This window comes from Triturus cristatus, chromosome 5_1 (assembly GCF_964204655.1).
Source record: "Triturus cristatus chromosome 5_1, aTriCri1.1, whole genome shotgun sequence".
NCBI lineage: Eukaryota > Metazoa > Chordata > Amphibia > Caudata > Salamandridae > Triturus > Triturus cristatus.
In genome coordinates this window covers 775,730,037-775,745,511 of record NC_140587.1, presented here as the reverse complement: position 1 = coordinate 775,745,511, position 15,475 = coordinate 775,730,037, and positions in this window count along the sequence as shown.

The window sequence follows — 15,475 nt, the reverse complement described above, 5'->3', positions numbered from 1 at the left end:
GACCTCGAGGGCCATGCAGGTAGCCTGTATGGCTTCTAGGATCAACGCGACACCTGTGGCATCCACGAGCGTTAAGGTCAGCGGAGAATCTATAGTAGGGCCCCAGATGCAGGGTTGGTATATCTGTCTATTTTCATCCTTTCCTAAGTGGAGGGAGTGTGATCCTAATCCATGGCAAGCGTGGGGTGATTTTACTGTGTCCTTGAGCCTGCTTGCACCACAAGACGTAGTGGGCACCACAAGCAGCCATTGGCCCCCACTGCATCCAGAAGGAGAAAGCAGCCCATCGCACCCAGGCTCCAGGAGACATGCAGAGAGTCAGGACACTCCATCAATACGGGTCAGTGCTGCAGCAACATCAACCCCGATCGGGTGCCACAGCAGGATCTGGGAGCACCATGGAATGCACCCTTGCCTGATGGCCAGTAGTGGAGGCCTCAGGACCGTCCGTTCACCTCACCTCACTTCACTTGGGGCTGCAGCTGGCATTTTGTTTATGCTGCTAGGCCGCTGCTCTACAAGATTGGGAGGGAGATGGGGCTGTGCCTTCAGACACCCCTGGTTGGGTGCTGCAACGAAATTCTTGAGCACCACGGGCTGCACCAGCTACCCAGCAGCTAGCAGCATTGGCCTTAGTATCATCCAGTCATCTCCCCAGGGTCTGCAGTTGCTTTCTTGTGATTCGCAGCTGGGTGTCAACCACTGACCTGTTTGTCCCATGGAGACACCACAGTGACTCAGGTTGTTAGTTCCCAATTCCACCAGGATGCCTGAGCCCTATTCATGATGGAACGTGTCTAGTACTTGGACAGTCCAGGGGAAAGGGGATGAGTTGCGAGAGAGAGATGTCATTGCCACGCGGCCCAGTTCTGTGGATAGCGTTGGATGCTATAGCGTCGGTTCTGGATGCTGATCAGACAGTTGCGACAGGCTTGAATTTGCTAAAAGAAGATCACTTGATTATTACCTTGGCCTAACTCAGTTTTCCCTCTCAGCTACCCCTATTCAACAAGCTACACCTGTGGCTCCCTTCTGTCTTCTGGATGTGTGCGGCTAACTTGTGAACCATGAACCCTTGAAGTAAGGAGGAAGTGGTTAGTAGAAACACAGTATTAGGTATGGGCTGTTTAATCCCCTATGACCCTTGCACCTACCTATTGTAAACCCAGCTGCAGATCCTCCAGCCTTTTTACTGGATGAGAAATCTGGTCCTATTCCACCTTACCCGGGATCGAATTATGGTGGCAGACACATATGAGAACTCAAGGGAATATCAAAATTCACATACAACTGACCATAACATACACGTCACAGTTCAGGTGACTGACCGATGTATACACAGGATAGCTGCTGTAGTTTACATCATCGATCAATGCAATATCCATGGATTAGCAGAACAACAGAGAGAACAATGTTAGCTCACCAGGATTACTATGTCGTCATGTATCACTTGAGAGAATGAGTCCTTCTCCACTGGAAGGGCAAGCCCATGTAAGCACTCCTGTGCGAAAAGAATCGCTTGAGAAAGTTAACTCTCCATTCGTTGTATTTCAGTAGGGTTTATTCAACATCATATTCAAATAGTGAGATGTCCATTCATTTGTATAAATTGTATGTGTTCATTCTTCATTACAATGAAGTATTGAGCATTTGTTTAACCCTTCTGTGCCCATGACGAGCTGGACTCGTCATGGGCCGCGGTTGCGCTGTGCCCATGACGAGTCCAGCTCGTCATGAACCCCGCCCGCTAATGCAACGGCCGGCACAGGGCGGGGAAAGGGCGTGGCACACAAGGGGTTAATTCACAGGAATATCAACAAAATCCCCGATACATTTCGGGACCAGCCCTTCTTCAGGGTGTTCTCCCTCTAAAACAAATAGGATACACTTAATGGTCTTAGAACAGAATGCGCGATGTGAAGAAATATAGTAGACTGTTTACAACAGTGTGACGAACAGTGATCGGTGTGTCATGCACACTGCAAATCCAGAAAAGTCATCTTGAGAAACGGTCAAAAAAAGTGCAAACGTGAAGCAAAAGAAACCATGTGACCAAACGTGCTTGAAACGATGAAACTAGGGGTGTGGTGTCATGCCAGAAAGAATACTAATGTGCAGCTAATGAACCGTATAGCCAGGCGTGCTCGGACAAGTATGCCAAAAATGCTCGAAACAACTTAATTACTTGTTGCGCGTTGACATGCGATACAGGGTGATCAGAAACAGGCAAACATATAGCGGTGATCGTAGATGTGCACAAATGCAAAAATGTGGCAAGTCCACGTAAATCGGAGTGAGAGCGCACGGTCGTGCAAAGTAACAAGGTAATCATGATTAAATGAAGTGGCGCGTTAAATCGATACCTGTGAAATGCTCAGGTCCGAGCGTGTTCCGTGTTAAAGTTTCAATCAATAACGTGTACAAATGCAAATAATGGATGTGCCAGAAGGTTGAAAAAATAAGTGGAAAAAAGAAAAAGAAAAAATACAGATGGTGAGGTTACCATAAAACATGGAGAGAATAACAATTAAAAAATAGAGGAGCGTCGGCGCGCTCAACCAAGTCAGAAAAATACTAAACATGAAAAAATGAGCGGGTCACAAACTCAATAGAGCACATTACAGTGCAGTGGTATATGGAAGATGGTACTTCGTTATAAACAGAATTATTCAACATACTGCATGCACAGTACAAATTGACAGATTATAGATGACAACTAAATTCTAAAAGATCATTTAGCCCCTTGGGGCTTAGTGAGTTCAATTTGTGGATCCAGTACAATTCACGTTGTAGCAAAAAAATGTTGTTGTCTCTGCCTTCTTTTATTTCAACTTGTTCCAAAATCAGGTATTGTAATTGGCTGATGTTATGATCTTTTTCAGAGTAATGCGAGGCAACTGTTGACTTGAGATTCTTCAAACATATGTTTCTTTTGTGTTCAACCAGACGAGTTTTAATTTTACGCTCTGTTTTCCCTACGTAGGGTAGCCCGCATGGGCATTTCAACAGATACACGACGTTACTTGTGTCGCAGGTGGCTGTCACTTGCAACTTGATAGGAGTCCCTTGGGTGGGATGCCTCAAGGTGGTGCCCTTTATTATGTTGTTGCAACTCCCACAGTTATGGCACGGGATTGTTCCAGTGTAGACATGATCTAAGGGGTTCTTCTTCTTTTGTAAAAGTTGTTGTAGATTTTTCGTACGTTGGTAGGCAAAGATAGGAAACTGTTCGAATATACCTTTAAAATCCATTTCTGCCTGCAACAGAGGCCAATATTTTCGGATGGTTTGTTTGATTTTGTAACTCCTATTTGAGTATTTAGACACAAGTACCATTCTTTCATCAGTTTTTTCTTTGTTCTCCTGGTATAATTCTTCAGATGATGAAATACGTCTTGCCCGAAGTAGTTGCGGATATGGGAGGTGTTTTTTCAAACTCTTTTGGTGAAAACTAGATGTGTGTGTGAACTGAATACGTTCATCTATGGTGTTAATTTCACTGATGGCCTGGAGTAAGTCTGCTTCTGTTCCTTTCCAAATTAAAAATATGTCATCTATATACCTGTAGTAGGTGATCAAGTTCTCTTTCCGGATAGTTTTGGACAGGATATGATCAAGCTCGAACCGGTGCATAAAAAGATTAGCGTACGCAGGAGCTGCGCAATTGCCCAGTGATGTACCGGATAGTTGAGTGTAAAACTGGTTCTGCCGGGTAAAATAGCTGTGATATAAGGTAAAATGCATAAGTTGTGACAGAAATATTTTCAGGTCTTCACTTTTCTCACTTTCGAGAAGAAAGGATTTCATCGCCTGTAGGCCTAAATCATGTAGGATAGAGGTATACAAAGATTTCACATTGATGGTACACAAGATGGGTTTGGTATCCTCACTCAACACAATCTCTCCAAGTTTGATTAAAAAGTCAGTGTTGTTTTGCAAATATATTGACATCTTTTGGACAATAGATTGTAGGTGTCGGTCAATGTATTTCCCGATAAGTTCACGTATTGAATTCTGAGTGCTCACAATAGGTCTGAATGGAGGTTTTTCCAAATTCTTGTGAATTTTCGGAATTATATATAGGTAAGGCGTGCTTGGATTTACTTTAATTAAGAACTTTTTGTCCCGTTCGTTTATTATTCCCATGTTAAATGCTTTGTCAATGATGATCAACAACACTGGTGAATTCTTGAGTAGGATTCGAATTCCACTCCATGCAAATGTTTTTGTCAGCAACATGTGTTTGTACACTTTCCAGGTAAAAATCTGTATCAAGAATAACAAGTGCTCCGCCTTTGTCTGCTTTACAGCACGTAATCTTCTCCTTATTAGCCAGGCATGATATTGCGTTCCGCTCTTTTAGTGTTAAGTTGGGTCTTCTTGTCATATTTGTTTTGAATGTGTCTTGTAATTCCTTCTGTACAACCTTCTCAAAGGAATCTAGAACATTATGGCTCACTGGTGCCTGGAACGTGCTTTTCGGTTTCAAATCCAATAATGTTCCTTTCTCTTCTGGTGGTTCTAATGCGACTATATTCCTGAAAAAGTGGACATCTCACTATTAGAATATGATGTTGAATAAACCCTAGTGAAATACAACGAATGGAGAGTTAACTTTCTTAAGCGATTCTTATCTCACAGGAGTGCTTACATGAGTTTGCCCTTCCAGTGGAGAAGGACTTATTCTCTCATTTAATCGTTACACCTCAAGGTCAGGAGGTGATACTCTATAGCATCCACACATTGTGAAACCTGGATTTAATAGTTAACCATTGTTAAGAAAGGAGTGCGACCGTCATCCTATCCCTGCTGTCATATATCACATGACATAACATAACACTAAGAACGAGTACATTACATGTAATATTGTACGTGGCAGGAGTTTTGATATCATAGTCAATACATGAGAATTAGTGCTACTCCTTATGTGTGTCAGGAACAAGTTGTGGACACTGTTATCAGCACAGTGTAGACACTGTTACCTCACAGCATTATGCAACATTTGGTATTGATATGCTCCTATCAAATCTGCCTCCAAAATCATAGCAGCTGATGCCTATTTTAGAGTGGTTGTCAAAAACACAAATCCTTAATCGGAGCTTAGAACCTAAGCATTTCCGAGAGAGTTCAAATTGGTTTACCAGGGACCCTGAATAGCTCAAAGCGGCATGCGCGTTACCACCAAGTTGTTCTCTTCTTCTTCTGAATGGAAGATCCTTTGGAGAAGTCTAAATATGCGGCCCGCATCTTCAAACTGTTTGTGGTCCTCGTCTGGGCTGTTACTGGGAGGAAGTCTTTGGTGTACAACAAGCACGAATGCCAGGGGTGACGTTCCTTTTATAGCCACTGCTGTCAGCCACGCCCCTTTCCTTACTTCTGGAACATGCTGGAAACCTTCAAACTCTCTAGACCCATGGGAAATCCCTTGCTGGAAAGTCCCCTTACTGGATAGTCCCTGGCTTCAGGAACATGCTGGGAACCTTCCAACTCTCTAGGACCAGGGTAAAAGCTCTTGCTGGAAAACCCCTTCAAGCTTCAAGGTATTGTCAAGCACTGGCAGAAGCAAATTGAAACATATTCAGTAAACACAATATGGCAACGTGCCAGAGTGCATGTCTATTACATCTACCAGTTTTCCTAGTCATAAATGGCGGGGCACCTTAATGTTTTTGATTGGTTCTTGGGGGTTTTTACAGGCTTGGCACGTGTCACGGCTCTGCAAGATTGGAGGTGCCAGCGCCATGGCCGAAGGTCCTAATGCAGCAGAGGGGGCTCCAAGGAGTCTGGGCGGTCCACTCTTTGGCAAGCTGGGGCAAGCAGCAGCCAGGATCAATGCAGATCCAGGAGATGGCATAGGATCTCTTCAAGGAGTGTCCGCCATCATTGGTGTTCAAGCCGTGCCCTTTCATATGCACAGTTAAGTGCAAGATGGGCATACTTCTACTTGGAGGAGTCAGCCGTTCTATTCGAAGTAAAGAAGGAGACTCATCAGACCTCAGCGCCAAACTCTTGGCAGGATGTAATATGGCTACCATAGAGAAGTCTACTGGTTATACAACAATCATTACTTCTCTAATGCTCAGTCTACATTTTTACGATAAACTGCGAAATCCCTTATCTGGTTATAGACCAGGTAAAGATGCTTCTCCCGCTCTCTTTGTAAAACATTGGGTACCAAACTAGTTATCTACAGTTATTCAATTCAGCTGTGAATGTAATGCAAGTAAGGTTAACACACTTAGGGCCTCATGTAGGTAAATAAATTTTACCGGTTCTTAAATACCGAGCCGTACCGAATCGGTAAATAGGAATCGGTAAGTTACATGTAGGTAAAAATTCGGTAACAGTTACCGATTCGGTAACATTCGGTAAATACGAATCGGAATTCACCGAATCGGTAAATACCGAGGTGGTATTTACCGATTCGGTTAATACCGAGGCGGTATTTACCGATTCGGAAAATACCGAGGTGGTATTTAGCGATTCGGAAAATACCGAGGATACTACCACCTTCCCTTAACTAAGTAGCCAACATCAGAATCATGTCATCATAGAAGGCCTCTCAGGCTTGAATAGGGGACCCCATACCTCACAAATCAGCTCAGTGAAATCACATCACAGGAGCATCAGGAGCCGTCTCGCAGGAAGGCTCGTCTTCGGTCTGACCAATAAACATGATGTCTGTGATATGAAAAGCACCAACTCACAGGTATGTGCAGCTGCGCGTGTGTCATGGCTAAATAGTGGGTCGAACAACCTAGAGTGGAAAACATGCATTGTGTAAAATTCCAGACTGTGTGTCACAGCATGTACAGACCAAGGTCGCTGCGCAGAGCTGTGGATGGGAACAACAGAATGCACTCGTCTGAAGGAAGTCTCGAGTCAGCAGTTCATTCAAGAAAGAACATGTAAACGCAGTGTCGTGTGCAAAGACAAAAATATGGCTACAGAACATTCAACGTGGTCATGCTAACTGAACAATGTATGTACGTATTCAGGGAGAACTCACTACACGCCCCCTTGAGCGAAGCAACATGTAATAGGCAAGAAAAGAGAGAACGCAGAGTTCAGTTACGTCAGAGCAGAACAAGGCGTAACCAATGCAGCGCCAAAGTCTGAAAGTCCAATTAATCGCAGCATGAAATCCCAAAAAACACAATGCAAGTATAGTTAAAAACTCAAGGCGACCATCAGGAAGAGTAAAACGATGAATAACAGAAATGAATGTTGCGCCAGGGTGCTGTCCAGTAGCACAGGCGCAATGGACGACAATCCAGTTAATCCATGAATGTATAGGCAGCAAATGTGGCCACGGCTTCCAACAACAAATCGTTTTCAGGGCCACTAAAAGTCTCAGCCATCCAATTAAGTAAAGAAAAGGAACATACGTGTTCTCCAACCAACGGAGCCTCTAGTACAATCAGAGGGCACCCGGAATGTTCCTCAAAATAGCTCATGGACAAGAAGTCGTAGGCTGCCGCTGAGATGTCCCAATTACCCAGGATACCATGCGCCGCACCACACGCCATGATCCAGACACCAGAACAGGCCAACTCGTGAGACACCAAGGGCCTCATCAGTCGATCGAAATCCGGCACCGGAGACACCATGTTGGTCAAGCACAAATCCAGAGGCCATTCAAAGGGACAATCCAGGCAGTGCAATACAGGTTGTACGCAGGTGAAGTAGGAATACCTGAAGGATAATCCATAAGCCAGGCTCAAAGTCGCCAATGGCAAAGTACCATAGAAGTCAAGCATCCTATCACGAAGAAGATGCAGACGGGACAGGTGCTCGTGTGGCACAGCAGGAGCAGCCATTCCGGAGTATGAAAAGGAAAAGCAGAACACCTGCCACTAGCGCCAGAAGCAGCGGGACACCTCCAAAGATGCACGGGAAAAGTGAATGTACAAATGCCGGAATTACACCTAAAATAGTTTGGAAAGAGGTCACGATATCCGAGCCCACATGTTTAAAAAAATGAGCCAGGCCGGTGGCGGACGAGGCATTGATAATAGTTCGGATCAAAGAGCCGAAATGCAGGGGGAGGTCAGTATTCAGAGGCGCCTGTACATCACTGCGCGTATTAGCAACGTGAAGGACAACTTTTTCACGAGAGGAAGTCAAAGGCACCTCTTTGTGGGACAATGGCGCTCTATTCAGCTCCACTTGTTGAACTCTGCTTTCAAGGTTGGAATCGAAGGCCAGATGGGAACATCCCGCCGCACATGCGGGGGTGGAATAAGAACAGTATTGCAGCAGCCAACTTCATGCGAGACAGTAATGTACGGGATTCTCAATCACATCCCGCAGCACGCTTCATCAATCATAATGTAATAAATACCGTTTGCAAGCAGAGTGTAAGAAGGTGTCATCACAGGCACTGGGATACCTCGTAGGACGCACGCCACAATCGGGGCTTGTACATTGCATGCGCCGTGTACTTGCATGTGCCTATTGTCTCATGTATGAATCCTAGAAGTGAGAGTGCTGGAGCTATTATTTATGACGGCTGAGGCCTTCTCCATGTTTGCTTGGTCAGTAGCTCTCAAACTGGAAGCCGCCTCACTGTGCGACAACTTGCAGACTTCGTTGTGAATAGCATACGCCCACCTTTTGGTTCTGCCACCCACAGGACCATTCCCAAATTCATTCAATTCGGTATTCACATTGATGGAGTGGGTGGAGTTCCTGATCCTGTAGATGTGCTCTGTGTCAGCTGGTGGACAGATTGGGATGTGTGTACCATCAATGCAGCCAATGGAATGGGGGAACTGTGCCATGTGAGAAATGTCTGTTGTTGTTTTCTGCAGTGCAGCCTGTGTGTTGTGTAAGCTGATGTAGTGGTGCATTCTCTGCATCATGGCATCCAGGGACTTCCTGAAGGAAGGGGACGGCCAACTCTGGGATACCCCACCCACCGCAGCTGTCACCACCTGATTACTGCCGGATGCCAGCAGATGTGGGCTGCAGAGCACCTGCACATGTGGGGGCATGGCGTGCGCCCTTCTGATTGGCTGGTCCAGGAGTGGGTGCAGGTCCCTGATTAAGTCCATGATGGTTTCGGGGTGTAGCCTGTACCTGTCATGTGTCTCTGCATCAGTCAGCTGGAATTGTGTGATGCGCTGTCTGTAGATGCGTTCCTCCCGTCGCCATACCCTCAGTCCTGCTGCCTGTAGATGTAGGCGCCTTGCAATGACGTACATAGCGGGCATGTTGTCCACGCTGTTGCATTTTGGGATTGCTCATCTGCACTGTTGATGGTTACCACCTGCTTTCACTCCGTGTTATTTATCGACTCTTATATACCGATTTTACTGGATTTCTTAATTACCGAGTGCTCCTACATGTCATTTTACAATTTTACCACTTCATATTTACCACTTCATGTTTACCGAATCGTTATTTATGTATTCGGTAAATGTGAATCGGTATTTTAGAAATCGGAAGATATGAATCGGTATTTACCGCCTCATATTTACCGAAAATTGGTTTTTGGACTCCTACATCTCACTTGTCTGAATACCGGTCGGTAACGGCATATTTACCGAAAATCGTCCGTTACCGACCGGTATTTGGCTACCTACATGAGGCCCTTACTGCTGAAATATTATTGACAAAATGTTATACAGAAACATTGACCAACTCTAGAAGACACTCATGATGAAAGGTTCTGGAATTCCCTCTGCCTTTAAGCATGTACTCAGATGAAAACTGAGATCACTGAAGTGCTACTTGGGGAAACCAGAACCTGGAATTGAAACTAAACATAATCAGGTTGAAAGTTTAAAGATATTAAGAAGTTACTATTCAAAGTGTGTATGGCATCTAAACAATTGGCAGGTCACTCCCCACGCCGCACAGCTGCGCCTGTGTGTCCTGCCCTTAGCCACAGCTGCCGCTGCTGAGGAGAGTTCGAGGCCCTCCTCCACCCGCAGGCTGCCACCTCGGCCTCATCCCTGGTGGCCAGGGGTGGGCCATAGGTAGGTTTTGTCTTGCTGTAATTGTCTTTATTTGTTTTGTACTGTAAACTGCCTTATTGTTTAGCATTTCTTCCTCCTGCTCCCCGTTTTGTACTCTGTGCCCCTTGCCCCTGTCTCCTCCGTAACTGTAATTGTCATTGTGTAGCATTCTTCCTCCTGCTCCCTGTTTTGTACTCTGTGCCCCTTGCCCCTGTCTCCGCCGTAACTGTAACTGTCATTGTGTAGCGTTCTTCCTCCTGCTCCCCGTTTTGTACTCTGTGCCGCTTGGCCCTGTCTCCTCCGTAACTGTAATTGTCATTGTGTAGCGTTCTTCCTCCTGCTCCCCGTTTTGTACTTTGTGCCCTTTGCCCCGGCTTCCTCCGTAAATTGTATCTGTTTTGCCTCACTTGTTCAGCGCTTCTTCCCCCGTTTTCTTTCTGTGCCCTGTGCCCCTTGCCTTCTGTTCCTTCACCGTTTCCTGCCCCCGTTTTCCCGCCGCTGCGTCCCCTGTGGCCCCGCCCCCGGACTACCCATTCGTAAGCTCCCTCCTCCCAGCTGCCTCCTCCCTCCCACCTCCCCTTCTTATGGCGGCCGCTGCGCGGCCGCGCGCAGCAGGTGCGCCTAAGGCCAGCCCGTCTGCACCCGTCCGCGACTGGATCGCGCCCAGTGCCAGAACCCCTAGCCCCCACGAACGCCACGACTCCTGTCTCCGCTACGACTCCAGCACCCTCCACGCACTCAACGCCGGACGAGCTCACACCTGTTGCCTGGCTGCCCCAAAGCGCACCCAAGGGCCCTTCTCCTGCCGGAACTGCAGCTTCACCACTATCCGGCCCAACAACCCACCGACCAGGAAAGAACCCAACCACCTCAGCTGCATTCTTCTCAACACCCGCTCCGCCTGCAAATTTGCCATTGAACTCTGGGACCTACTCGACTCAACCTCCCCAGATGTCGCCTTCCTGACCGAGACCTGGATGAACCCCTCCTCGGCACCCGACATCGCCATAGCCATCCCGGACGGCCATAAGATCACCCGCAGGGAGCGCACCAACGGAATAGGAGGAGATATCGCCATCGTCCACAGGAACACTCTCAGAGTCTCGACCAACACCGGCGACACCCTCAGCACCGCCGAACACCTGCACTTCCAGATCCACACCGACCCCAACACCACCCTCAGAGGAACCCTCGTCTACAGACCCCCCGGATCTCGACTACAGTCAGCGACTCCATCACCGACTGCGTCAGCACACATGCCCTCGCCTCCACGGACTACATCCTCCTCGGGGACCTGAACTTCCACCTCAAGAACAACAACGACACCAACTCCACCACCCTGATCGACAACCTCGCCAACCTCGGACTCAGACAACTCGACACAACACCCACCCACTCCGCTCGACCCCATCTTCTCCGCAGGCCGCCACGTCTCCTTCAACCACACCACCGAACTCCACTGGACCAACCATTGCTGCATCCACTTCACCTTCAGAAAACCCACCACGCACCACCGCACCCAACAGATGCTTTGCCGCTGCTGGAGCAAAGTCACTGAAGGCCAGCTAACCACCACCCTTGCCCAGAGCCCACCTGCCAACCCCACCGACCCTGACACCGCCGCCCGCAACCTCAGACAGTGGATCGATGACTGCGCCAACACCCTCGCCCCACTCAAGAAACCCTCCAAAAACCACAACAGCAAGAAAGCCAGCTGGTTCACTGAAGACCTCCAGACCTCCAAGCAAACCTGCCGAAAGCTGGAGAAGAACTAGCTCCGTGAACCAACACTGGACAGCTATGCAGCCCACAAGGACGCCACCCGCAGACACCACCACCTCATTAGATCTTCCAAAAGGGCCTCCTTCAAACACCGCCTAGAAAACAACACACACAACAGCAAAGAGCTCTTCAACATCGTGAAGGAAGTCTGCAACCCCAGCTCCAACACCAACGACATCCCACCTTCGCAAGACCTGTGCGACTCGCTTGCCACCTTCTTTCATCGCAAGATCGCAGACATCCACGACAGCTTCAATGCCACAACCGCTCCGACAACCACTGAGACACCTGCCCCCACGACCACCATCCGCACCAACCGCCTGCTCTCCTGGACCATCATCAACGACGACGACACCATCAAGATCATGAACACCATCCACTCCGGATCCCTGTCAGACCCCTGCCCCCACCACATCTTCAACAAAGCCAGCACCGTCATTGCCCCCCATCTCCGGAAAGCCATCAACATCTCCTTCGAGACAGCAACCTTCCCGGAGAGCTGGAAGCACGCCGAGATCAACGCCCTACTCAAGAAACCCAAGGCGGACCCCAAGGACCTCAAGAACTTCCGGCCCATCTCCCTGCTCCCGTTCCCGGCGAAAGTCATCGAGAAGACCGTCAACAAACAACTGACCCGCTACCTCTCAACCCACCCAGGATGGGACCAGTAAGCACCTCACTACACCTGAACCAAAAAAGGTCGATTCAGTATTATCAATACACAAAATTTATTATGCTGCCACTGCAACTTCACGTCATGAACAGTAGCCCTATGTCATCATAGAGGTCATGCACATGCCCAGGCCTCACAGCATAGTTAGATTACCGGAGTTTAAAAAATGCATGATTTCAGTTTGACAAGCAGTCATGTCATGCAGGGCCGGACTTGGAACCCAATGCAGCCCTGGCAATTATGTCGGACCAGGAGCTTTGGGGGCAATCGTGAAGCACTGCTGCTTAACAAAACTGCCCGCCACCCTGCTGCTTTTGTTACTGGGGGCCTATATTGCAGCATCACTGCGAAACCGACTGTCGGTAACAAAACTGCCCCCACTGATCTAAAGCCGGCCCCCACCTTTACAGCCTCCAAGGCAAAAGCTCGATGCTCGCTACAGCCAGTCCAGCCCTGGGCAGGCGTGCACGCTGTTTTGCAATGCAGGGGACACTGCCGTCCCAAAAATCACCTTTCAATGGGGCATACACGTGGACCAACACATAGTAATTTGGCCCAGCTCCATGAGACAGTCATTCACCCAGAGATAAAGGTCGGCATTTCAGCAAAAAACACATGCCCTCCTGCTTCACCTTACCCAAGCGCTTGGTTGTAAATCAGACTGGATGGGCAGTTCTAAATCAATGGTGAAATGTGTACCATACCTCAGTCCACACATACCCTACTGAGACACCATTGTCTGCTTCATCGTCACTTTACCTCCATCCATGACTATGTGACGTTCACACATTTTTATACTAATTTTGAATGCGCAGTAGCAAAGATGTGTGGATCTCTGTGAAATAAGTGTCACAAATATGTGGTAGCTTTGAGGAATATTATGCACACCATGCATACATGTATTTATTACAAGGGTCATATCCTAAACAGTGCTACCTTGCTGATGTGTCAGACACTGTGGGGCTGTATAGGGGAACATTACACGTAGTAACATGTCTCTTTAGTCATGACTCACTTGGGCCACGTTATCCCTCACATCTTTTCTGAACGGGTTACACCATCGCAGCTCATGACCTGAGCTGCGGAGTGTGTAGAAACCAACACAGGATCGGAGACATAGGCAAAGGCAGAGAAGTGAACACAGGAGTAACCAGTGCCTCCCAATTCTGACAGATCTTAAGTATGTTGTTTCTGGAAGTCCCACATCAAAGGAAAGTTGGTGGCGATTGTAAGAAATCGGGTTATTGGTTGAGAGGGGTGATAACCCTACTCAAGCAACAACCCCAAACCTTTACAGTGTGAATCACAAAAGTCACTAAATTGACCTGTGCCATCCTCTAGTAGCACGGCACAAAATCAGTCATTCATAACTTAGAGACAATGTGTAAAGTATTTTTGCAGCACTCGAACACTAATAACGTGAGAACACAATAAAACTCCCAAACCAACTGAGAAAAATAGAAAAAATGTTCATGAATAAAATGACACCAAAAAGAATTAAATCCAATCAGTACGGACCGAAGTTATGAATTTCTAACATTTCTTGTGCAAAATAGCGCCTAAAAGATCGAAGCACCAACCGCAGGTATCCGGCCAAGTGAGACTGTGGCAAAGTCAAAGTTAAGGTGGACCGCGATGGAATGCGGGTCAGATACATGAGGTGAATTGTGCCCAGTCTAGGCGGACCTTTGGACTTAGAAGACATTTTGAAGAAAAGTCCAGGAGAAAGTAGAGTTCAACTACACAAGGAATCAGCTGTATTGTCGTCCTCGGGAAGCGCTGGACGAGGTCTCAGTGAAGGCGTTAGCGAGGGCGATAAAAATCTCAGTGCAGGAGAAGCAGTTGATGGTGAGCCTGTTGTCGTCGAGCCCAGTGAAGATTTTTACCTTCGGACTTGGCCAACATTTTGGAAGTCAAAAACCTACAGCAGTATGAATCTGCAAACTGTAGCTTAAGAGGGCTCTATTAGGCTGGATACCATCGCTCAGAGGTCCCACTGAACAAGATTTGCGACTGCGGTGAAGAATGTAGCTGGAGCTACCGCAAAGTCAGGCTGGCCAGCGATGCACTTTGGGCAGATCGGCTGGCCGGTAGATGCTGGTCTTCTGTCGGTTCTTGTGACACTTTTTGCCGAACTTTTTAGGGTTAGGCAAGAGCGGCACCTCTAACACTCCTTACAAGTGCCCAGCGCTTGGGGGACACCACTTGGGGGGATAGGACTCATTCTAGCAGAGGCCAGGTTCAGGGTTCAAGGTGTCTGGAGCTTGTTCTGTCCCTGTATCTCACACAGGAGGCCAGCCAACCAGCCCTTGGAGTTGCTCTGGTAGTCCTGGGTTCAAGAAGAAAGGCAGGTGTCTAGCATCAGGGCAGTACTATATGGAGCAAGGGCAGCGGGGCAGCCCTCTGGTAGCAGCAGGGCGGCCCTCTGGAGAACAAAGCAGGCATTAAGCAGCAGGGCAGTCTTCTGGGGTTCCAGGCAGTCCTTCATCAATCTTCCACAGGTCCAGGAGTGTGATGAAGAAGTGTTCTGAGACTCCAATATTTATATCTGGTGTCAGCCTTGGAAGTGAAGGAATCTTCTAGGCTACCCCCACATCTGGTCCTAGAAGGTTCTTCCCTTCCCCTGCCAAGGATCCAAGAAGCCTTGGGTGATCCATTCACAGTCATGTGGCCCAGGACACTGGCAGAGGCACAACAATGGTTATGGCAATAAAATGCCATCTTTCTAAAAGTGTAATATAAACAAAAGATCTAGCGCCCTATTTTTTCCACTGATTCAACCGAAGAGTACCAATAACTTAATTTACATTAGCCCTTGTGATTTATTCACATCCATCTTCTTCTTAATTCACTTGAGTTGCTTAAATATTTTACTAAACAAATCATCTGAAGGACAAAGTTTTAAACAAATTTCATATACAGAAACAAATATTAACATAGTATGACATAACATGTACTTTTGAGTTCACAAACTTAAACAGTGCATTAGTGAAAATAAAAATAACCAACTCTATGACCAGTCTTTCATTTCAAGATTAGAAATATATGGCGGAGGTAA